At 41.0% G+C, this 9,622-nt stretch overlaps 1 pseudogene; it reads left to right on the plus strand.

Annotated features, from left to right (window-relative positions):
- Positions 1–283: 283 nt before the first annotated feature.
- Positions 284–592, plus strand: LOC143587218 (monothiol glutaredoxin-S6 pseudogene; annotated as a pseudogene).
- Positions 593–9,622: the final 9,030 nt, after the last annotated feature.

The following is a 9,622-nucleotide window of genomic DNA, read 5'->3' on the forward strand; positions in this document are numbered from 1 at the left end:
GTTACAACATTTAATTATTTCCATCCGTGGCGCTCACGGGTCAATAACCTAGTTAGTTACTATAATAGAATTTAAATCCTTTTGACTAAAATCCAAATCTAGTTACTTTCATAAATTCCTATATCCGCGAACTATACACGCCTTGAGTATTGCAATTCCACGTGTTTGTTAAAGCCCTTGGATGGAATCTCTTTAAAGGTCCACTTTTGTCCATGTATATATATATACACACACCACACAAAAGGGTCCAAAGAACTCCTGAAACAAAACCCTAATCATAACAATGAGCACTGTGAAAAGGCTTGTAGCAGATAACCCATTAGTGATCTTTAGCAAAGCATCTTGCTCGATATGTCATTCCATCAAAACACTCTTAAGGAACTTTGGGGCTAACCCGACTATATACGAGGTGGACGAAATTTCAAATGGGTCGGTTGTGGAAAAGGAGTTAAAAGAGTTAGGCTGCAGTCCAAGTGTGCCGGTTGTTTTCATAGGCAAGAAGCTGGTTGGTGGTTCTAATGAGGTGATGACCCTCAATATGAAGAGCAAGTTAAAGCCCATGCTCATTGAGGCTAAGGCTATATGGCTCTAATTTGTTGGAACATAAACCTTGGTTTTCATAGAGAATCTAGAAGCATCATTTAATTACTTATGTTACATTAATATGTTACAAACATATTAGCCCGGGTCATTTTAATTAAACTCTATTTATGTATTTAAGTTTGCTTTGTTTCAACGCCAACATAACTATAATAACAGTTATATATGTTAACCGCCAAAGACAATGGCTAGCTATATATAGCCGTGCAACCCTCATTTTCTTGTTAATCGAATAGTTGTCTACTATATGTTTGTTTTATTAATCTCGTTCGTTCTCTCCAATTAAGTATGAGTGTGTGTTCGGGTTTATAATATCGTGTAAATTACCAATTAAGTACTACATTTGAATCGGAGCGTATGCTATAAGGAGGTATCCATGTCGTATGCATCCTAATATCTGAATTTATGTTCAAAAGAACTTATGAAAGGGTTTGGAATGAAATTTGGTTTGTTATTGTTTAATCCGAAAGAAACATGCCTGTGAAAATAAACATCGATTTTAACACATCAAGAAAATTATTTGGGAATGAACTATTGAAGCATACATGGGTGGTTAATGAACTACTGATGCATACATAGGTGGTTTCATAGGGAATATTTTTGCAGAAAAAGGCCAAATAAAAACAAATAGTTATAGAATCCGTGTGCACTATCCCTATTTTGGGGAAGAATGCCTTTAAGCTTAGACCATCTGTCAAGCCAAGGTTTCAAAGTCACTTTTGAAGAAACCTTATGTTACATTGAGAAACTTCTGATAATTATGAATCAATACCGTGTGTAAAGAAAGAGTTAAAGGCTAGTGTTATGGTAAAATTCTAAGGATTCTGGAATCAACTTGAAGATCCTACGGTATTATTGACTACTAATGTTATTAGTTTACATAATATGTTTTATCTTTAACTTGGTGTAATTAATTCCCAGCTAAACACCCGCTCAATCAATGAATATTAGGACATTAAGGGCAATTACCCAAGTTATTAATGAAGATATGATACTCTATAACGGTTCCAAGATCCTCGCATTATATTTATTACACATTATGACTATTGCTACTGTATATAGAGGTGATATGATCGCATAGAACACATCTTCACACACCAATTACTCACACTTGTAACTAGAACGGTGATAATAAAGACTTCCAACATTGTAATAATCGTTTTTGCGTGATAAATTCTGAGGTAATGGGATAGTTTTCCCCTCCCGAGGTTTTTTGCCGGAGATCCTTAATGGATCAAGGTTTTTCCCACGCTATATCGTCGTGTCACCTGCACTAATTTCATTCATACTTGTCGAAGCACGAAATGAATCTTACCTGATCCATGACGATGTTTCCACGGATTTTCGAGATGAACGAACCACGTCTTGATCTTCTTCTTCTACGGCAGCGCCGGTGACCTGCAATGTTGAGACCTGCAATGGTTTCGGGGGTGTGGAGGTGACTGCTAAGATATCCTGAGGATTTCTTGTTCACAGACACAAAAAGGGCCTAGCCCAGTTAGGGTTACCTCCTTATATAGAGTCTCATGGCCACCATCATGGTACCCTAATGGGCCTAGCCCAGTTAGGGTTACCTCCACAAAACCCCCTCAGCCCAATAACATTGTATTAGTCCATGTAATAAAATAAGCCAAACATAATAGATTTAGGGTCGTAGAACCGGGTTTTAGTACCATACCCCTACAAGCCCCCCAAGTCCAGTGTTGCTCCTGGGCGCGCAAGCGTCTAGGTGGAGCGCTGGACTTTATAAGGTGTGAGGCGGTTTTTTCCCTTTTCTTTGGCCTTGTCTTTATTGTCTGAGTTTTAGGAGGTTTTCCCCATGATGGTGACAAGCTGTAAAAATAATGAAGCTTGCGCGTGAGGCGGCTTACGAGCTGAGAATAATAAAACCTGCGCGCGAGGGGCGTCTTACGAGCTGTAGCATAATAAAGCCTGCGCGTGAGGCGTCTTACGAGCTAAGAATAATAAAGCCTGCGCATGAGGCGTCTTACGAGCTAAGAATAATAAAAGCCTGTGCGCGAGAGGCGTCTTACGAGCTTTGAGAATAATAATGCCTGCGCGCGAGAGGCGACTTACGAGCTGAGAATAATAAAGCCTGCGCGCGAGGGGCGTCTTACGAGCTGTAGCATAATAAAGCCTGCGCGTGAGGCGTCTTACGAGCTAAGAATAATAAAGCCTGCGCGCGAGAGGCGTCTTACGAGCTGTAGCATAATAAAGCCTGCGCGTGAGGCGTCTTACGAGCTAAGAATAATAAAGCCTGCGCGCGAGAGGCGTCTTATGAGCTTTGAGAATAATAATGCCTGCGCGCGAGAGGCGACTTACGAGCTAAGAATAATAAAGCCTGCGCATGAGGCGTCTTACGAGCTGAGAATGATAAAAGCCTGCGCGCGAGGGGCGTCTTACAAGCTGTAGCATAATAAAGCCGGCGCATGAGGCGTCTTACGAGCTACGAATAATAAAAGCCTGCGCGCGAGAGGCGTCTTACGAGCTTTGAGAATAATAATGCCTGCGCGCGAGAGGCGACTTACGAGCTAAGAATAATAAAAGCCTGCGCGCGAGAGGCGTCTTATGAGCTTTGTAAATAATAATTGAGCTGGCGCGTGAGGCGACTTACGAGCTGTGAAAGTAATAAAGCTTGCGCGCGAGAGGCGTCTTATGAGCTTTGAGAATAAGAATTGAGCTGGCGCGTGAGGCGACTTACGAGCTGTGAAAGTAATAAAGCTTGCGCGCGAGAGGCGTCTTATGAGCTTTGAGAATAATAATTGAGCTGGCGCGTGAGGCGGCTTACGAGCTATGAGTATAAAAGCTTGCGCGTGAGGCGTCTTACGGGCTGCAAGAATAATAACAGCTTGCGCGCGAGGCGTCTTATGAGCTGTGTGAATAATAAAGCCTGCGCGTGAGGCGACTTACGGGCTGTAATAATAACAACAGCTTGCGCGCGAGGCGTCTTATGAGCTGTGTGAATAATAAAGCCTGCGCGTGAGGCGACTTACGGGCTGTAAGAATAACAACAGCGTGCGCGCGAGGCGTCTTATGAGCTGTGTGAATAATAAAGCCTGCGCGTGAGGCGACTTACGGGCTGCAAGAATAATAACAACTTGCGCGCGAGGCGTCTTATGAGCTGTGTGAATAATAAAGCCTGCGCGTGAGGCGACTTACGGGCTGTAAGAATAACAACAGCTTGCGCGCGAGGCGTCTTATGAGCTGTGTGAATAATAAAAGCCTGCGAGTGAGGCGACTTACGGGCTGCAAAAATAATAACAGCTTGCGCGCGAGGCGTCTTATGAGCTGTGTGAATAATAAAGCCTGCGCGTGAGGCGACTTACGGGCTGTAAGAATAACAACAGCTTGCGCGCGAGGCGTCTTATGAGCTGTGTGAATAATAAAGCATGCGCGTGAGGCGACTTACGGGCTGTAAGAATAACAACAGCTTGCGCGCGAGGCGTCTTATGAGCTGTGTGAATAATAAAAGCCTGCGCGTGAGGCGACTTACGAGCTACTTTATGTCCCGCGCCACGTGCAGATGTTGCATGCGCGTGCGCGTAGACTTTGGTTTTGTGTTATGCGCCACGCGCAGATGTTGCATGCGCGTGCGCGTAGACTTTGGTTTTGTGTTATGCGCCACGCGCAGATGTTGCATGCGCGTGCGTGTAGACTGTGACATGTGTGAGCATGTGATGCGTAAGCATGTGTAATAGGCGTGAGCCTATGTGATGCGTGAGCATATGGTATGAGGATTCCCAACCCTTAAGTTTGGCGCGTAGCCATATGGGATATTATGAGGATTCAAAAACCTTGAAGTTTGGCGCGTAGCCATATGGGATATTATGAGGATTCCCAACCTTGAAGTTTGGCGCGTAGCCATATGGGATATTAGGAGGATTCCCAACCTTGGCGCGTAGCCATATGGGATATTAGGAGGATTCCCAACCTTGAAGTTTGGCGCGTAGCCATATGGGATATTATGAGGATTCCCAACCTTGAAGTTTGGCGCGTAGCCATATGGGATATTAGGAGGATTCCCAACCTTGACGCGTAGCCATATGGGATATTAGGAGGATTCCCAACCTTGGCGCGTAGCCATATGGGATATTAGGAGGATTCCCAGCCTTGGCGCGTAGCCATATGGGATATTAGGAGGATTCCCAGCCTTGGCGCGTAGCCATATGGGATATTAGGAGGATTCCCAACCTTGAAGTTTGGCGCGTAGCCATATGGGATATTAGGAGGATTCCCAACCTTGGCGTGTAGCCATATGGGATATTAGGAGGATTCCCAACCTTGCAGTTTGGCGCGTAGTCATATGGGATATTAGGAGGATTCCCAACCTTGAAGTTTGGCGCGTAGCCATATGGGATATTAGGAGGATTCCCAACCTTGAAGTTTGGCGCGTAGCCTGATGCGCGCATGCACGGAGATAGAGTGGTGACTCGTGAGTGCGCGTGCATGGCGGAGGTCTCTTGCGCAAAACCCAGATGGTGGTTTCCGCGGCGGCACATGCACGGCTGCGGAGTGAGAACCCACGGGCGTGCGTACATGGCGGCGGAAGTCTGGTAATTTCTGAATCTGCAATTTTAGAGTCAGATCTGCAACTTTAGACCTAAAATCCAGGTCTGTAATCTAGACCTAGATCTGTGAATCAGATCTGGACAGATCTGAAGCCCGGAGCAGATTTAAAACCATCACAGATTCGGAGATCTGATCATTCGAATCAGGCCGTTTCTTCTTGCCCAGATCTGGAAGCCTCTTTTTAGATCTTATGGATCTTTTTGAGCTTTAATAGAACAAGTTTTGAAGCCTTTTTCTGTAAACTTCCAGATCTGTGTTTTTCTTGGGAGAGATCTGACAGCCGAGATGAAGATCGAAGGGCAGTTCGTTGCCGTCCCACGGATGGCGCCAATGTCGAAGCACGAAATGAATCTTACCTGATCCATGACGATGTTTCCACGGATTTTCGAGATGAACGAACCACGTCTTGATCTTCTTCTTCTTCTACGGCAGCGCCGGTGACCTGCAATGTTGAGACCTGCAATGGTTTCGGGGGTGTGGAGGTGACTGCTAAGATATCATGAGGATTTCTTGTTCACAAACACAAAAAGTGGTGGTGGCTCTTATTGAGCATGACCTTTGATAAGGAGGTGGAGACCTCCTTATATAGAGTCTCATGGCCACCATCATGGTACCCTAATGGGCCTAGCCCAGTTAGGGTTACCTCCACAAAACCCCCTCGGCCCAATAACATTGTATTAGTCCATGTAATAAAATAAGCCAAACATAATAGATTTAGGGTCGTAGAACCGGGTTTTAGTACCATACCCCTACAATACTTTACAAGAATCCAACCTCACAATCAAAGTTTGATTACTTATCTTAAGTAATTTTTAACCAAAACTAACAAAAACAAAATAAAGATGTGGGAAAATTAATACTTTTAATTCTCTGGTAAAAAGTATTATTTGTATTTTATAATCTGTATATTTCGTATGCCAAAAAGATTGTCAGAAATTTAATTAATTACTTAAAGCATTCCTAACACATCCCCTAAATTTTTGTGAGAGTTTTTGTAAAGGGAGAATTCCCAAAATATTCCTCAAGATGTGAGAGAAATCCTAAATAGTCCGAAACTTTTTAAATTCTCAAAATAGTCCCTAGAAACCTATCTGCAGCGTGACATTGGTATTCATGACGTGAGATTTGAGTAGTTAATCACAATCTGGCACGTGTAAAGGTAACGTGAAAGTTACAACGAAATCTGTTAGCGCCGATAGTTTTCAACCCGAAATCATTTTCTCATAAAATTATCTCCTCCGACGCATTTCATGTGAATTTCTTCTTTTTTTGCATAAAAAGAAGAGTTGTTGGAAAAGATGAATTTTGTTACAAATTATTTAAATTCGATGGTTTTTAGATGAAAGTTATCTTTTTTGTATAAAAAGAATAGTTGTCTATAAAACTTTTTTGAAAATCACATCCATCACCCACCACCACCATTCACCACCACTGCCCACTGCCATCATCAACCACCACCACCACCAACCGCCATTATCCACTGACATCATCCACCACCACCCACCGCCATCATCCACCACCACCACCCACTGCCATCATCAACCACCACCACCCACCACCATCATCCATCACCACCATCCACCACATTCTTAACACTTGCCAGTTAACCCTCACATCAGATTTTTAATACTTTTATGAAAATCATCTAAGAAGATTAAATTCATTGGGAAATTATCGTTTTTTAAACTTTTTTTAAAATCATCTAACAAGAATAAATTTATTGGAAAAGTATCGTTTTTTTTTGCAACTTTTTTGAAATTTCTCGTAGGAGACGAAATTCACCTGAAATGCGTCGTAGGAGATGAATTTATGAGAAAATGATTTTTGCTTGAAAACTATCGGCGCAGAGAAATATTTTTGTAACTTTCACGTTAACTTTACACGTGTCAATATGTGAGTGGCTAACCAAATCCCACGTCACGAATACAAATGTCACGTTGTAGATAGGTTTCCAGGGACTATTTTGGTAATTTAAAATGTTTTAGACTATTTAGGATTTCTCTCTCATCTTGAGGACTATTTTGGGAATTCTTTCCCTTTTGTAATTTAAGGATGTGATTAAGAGTGACTCATCATCATCATCGTACTCAGTATATCCCACCAATAGCCAAGCTATGGTAGGGTCTGAGGAGGGTAAGATGTAGACAGCCTTACCCCTACCCCATAGGGATAGAGAGGCTGCTTCCGATGAGACCCCCGGCTCGATAGTAGTTTTGCATCAAGCCTTGTACATAAGGCACATAGCACTCAATCATCGGGACACCGGCTGATTGGTGCATGTACCATTGTCTTTCGGCTATCAGCGCCACCACATGATGCCTGATTAACCTTCTGCCACTTTTAACGTTATTTTCACGAGATTAGTAAAATAACGTTAAAATTAGTGCAATTTTACTTTTGCCCACCCGAGGGTTCACACAAATATACATTATATGCGCGCACCGCAAGCAGGGCGAGATTAAGAGTGACTGTGAGTGAAATTTTCAGAAAAATTAGTGATTTTTTTTTGTAAATTAGTTGTGAGTAGATAAGAGAGAAATTGTAATGCTATATATATTAAAAATATAATTTAATTAAATCAGAGAGAGAGAGAAATTAATGTTTCTTAATGTAATTATAGAGACGAGGATAAGGAACGGGTTGCGAATGCTCTTACATCCATTTTTCCAACGAACTTGTATGACCCGGTTTGGGACCCTAGCTCTAATCTTGGACGTTTCAAACATTTGGTGTTTTTTGTTGAGTGTATAATTATGTTTTTAGATGTTAGAGTGTTTGTCTTTCAATATTAACTTTGGTGTTAAGTGAAACTGACTGAATTCGCGTAGTTCACTGCATTTTGTTTTAACTTCGATGCCATAACGAATGTAACGAAAATCGACCGAATGTTAATTTTGTTTTGTTTTTATTTTTTTGTTTTATTTTCGGTACCGCAACGAACGTGATGGAGGCTGACCAAATATGCATATACTCATCGCCTCACACACGAGATAGACAACGCTTGAGTTTTTATTAACGTCCCGGGTTTGAAGGTTTGAAGGATTTTATCTGTGACAACTTTCTTGTTGAAAAAAGATGCCATTATATTATATACACACTCTATTTGGTAGTTTACGTCATGCTTATGGTGTGTGCATATAATGTATATATGTGTGAACACTCGGGTGGACAAAAATGAAATTGTACTAATTTTGACTAATCTCGTGAAAATAACGTTAAAAGTGGCGGAAGGTTAATCAGGCATCATGTGGTGGCGTTGATAGCCGAAAGACAAGGGTACATGCACCGATCTGCCGGTGTCCCGATGATTGAATGTTGTGTGCCTTATTTCCAAGGCTTGATGCAAAACTACTATAAAGCCGAGGGTCTCACCAGATTAGCCTCTCTAGCCCTATGGGGTACAGGTAAGGCTGTCTATATCTTACCCTACTCATACCCTACCATAACTTTGCTATTGGTGGGATATACTGAGTACGATGATGATGACTTTATTTAGTAGTTATATAAAAAGTTCTTCGAGATGCAACTCTAGCTTGGTTTAGTGACATAGATGTGTGACTTACAATTAAATAATTGTGAGTTCTATTTTAACTCGAGACATGTGATAAAATAAGTGGAAAAAAATCAAATATATCATTATGGCATCCAATTCACAAACATTTATATTCTTGAAATCTTATATTAGTCCAATATTTCACTCAAAAAGCTCTTTTCATATACTATGCAAACTTGGTTTCCTTTTGTATCAATATTTATATCATAAAACTAGTTCATTACATAATGGTTTTGAATTATATATCTATTTCAAAACAATATTTTATAACTTGCAGGTAATTAACCGACACTTAAACTAATGATGCCAATAATATGTATATAGCTTGTTAATATGTGAATGTATACTTGTTTTAATTAGGCTGTTAATTAAGTCTTGTTAATAAGTTTTGTACAACCTGGCCACGCATATAGACGAGTTTACATGGCATATGCATTCAACCAAAACGAATACCTAGAAAAGTTAGAAATCATAAACCATCAGAATTTCAACTAAGTGCTAGTATAGAACAACCTTGACCGTACTAGAAGATACTTCACTTTGCCTTTATTCGACATATCAAATCAATATTCTATGACTAAAACGCATATATATCACTTAACAACGTATATGCTATAAGTTACACCATGATGAATTCATGCATTTGTTCACGGAATCATTGGATTTGAAATCTGAATTCCATATATTAACACGGCCATGGCGCGGCAATATAAGGTGATGGACCCAACATTTTAAATTCCTCTCCTTTTGTTTTATTACTCGTATGTACTACAAATTACTTTATTAAAACGACAACTTTCTTGTATTTAGGCTATCGCCCTCTTTAAATTTTGAGAGCTCTGATGCTTTAGAGTCTGGCTTGACCGTTTCTTTTGAAAACCATACCGTCGACTGTTTAAA

The sequence above is a fragment of the Bidens hawaiensis genome, unplaced genomic scaffold (assembly GCF_021521415.1).
Source record: "Bidens hawaiensis isolate Kalapana, Puna unplaced genomic scaffold, B.hawaiensis_p1.1 tig00035313_1, whole genome shotgun sequence".
Lineage (NCBI taxonomy): Eukaryota > Viridiplantae > Streptophyta > Magnoliopsida > Asterales > Asteraceae > Bidens > Bidens hawaiensis.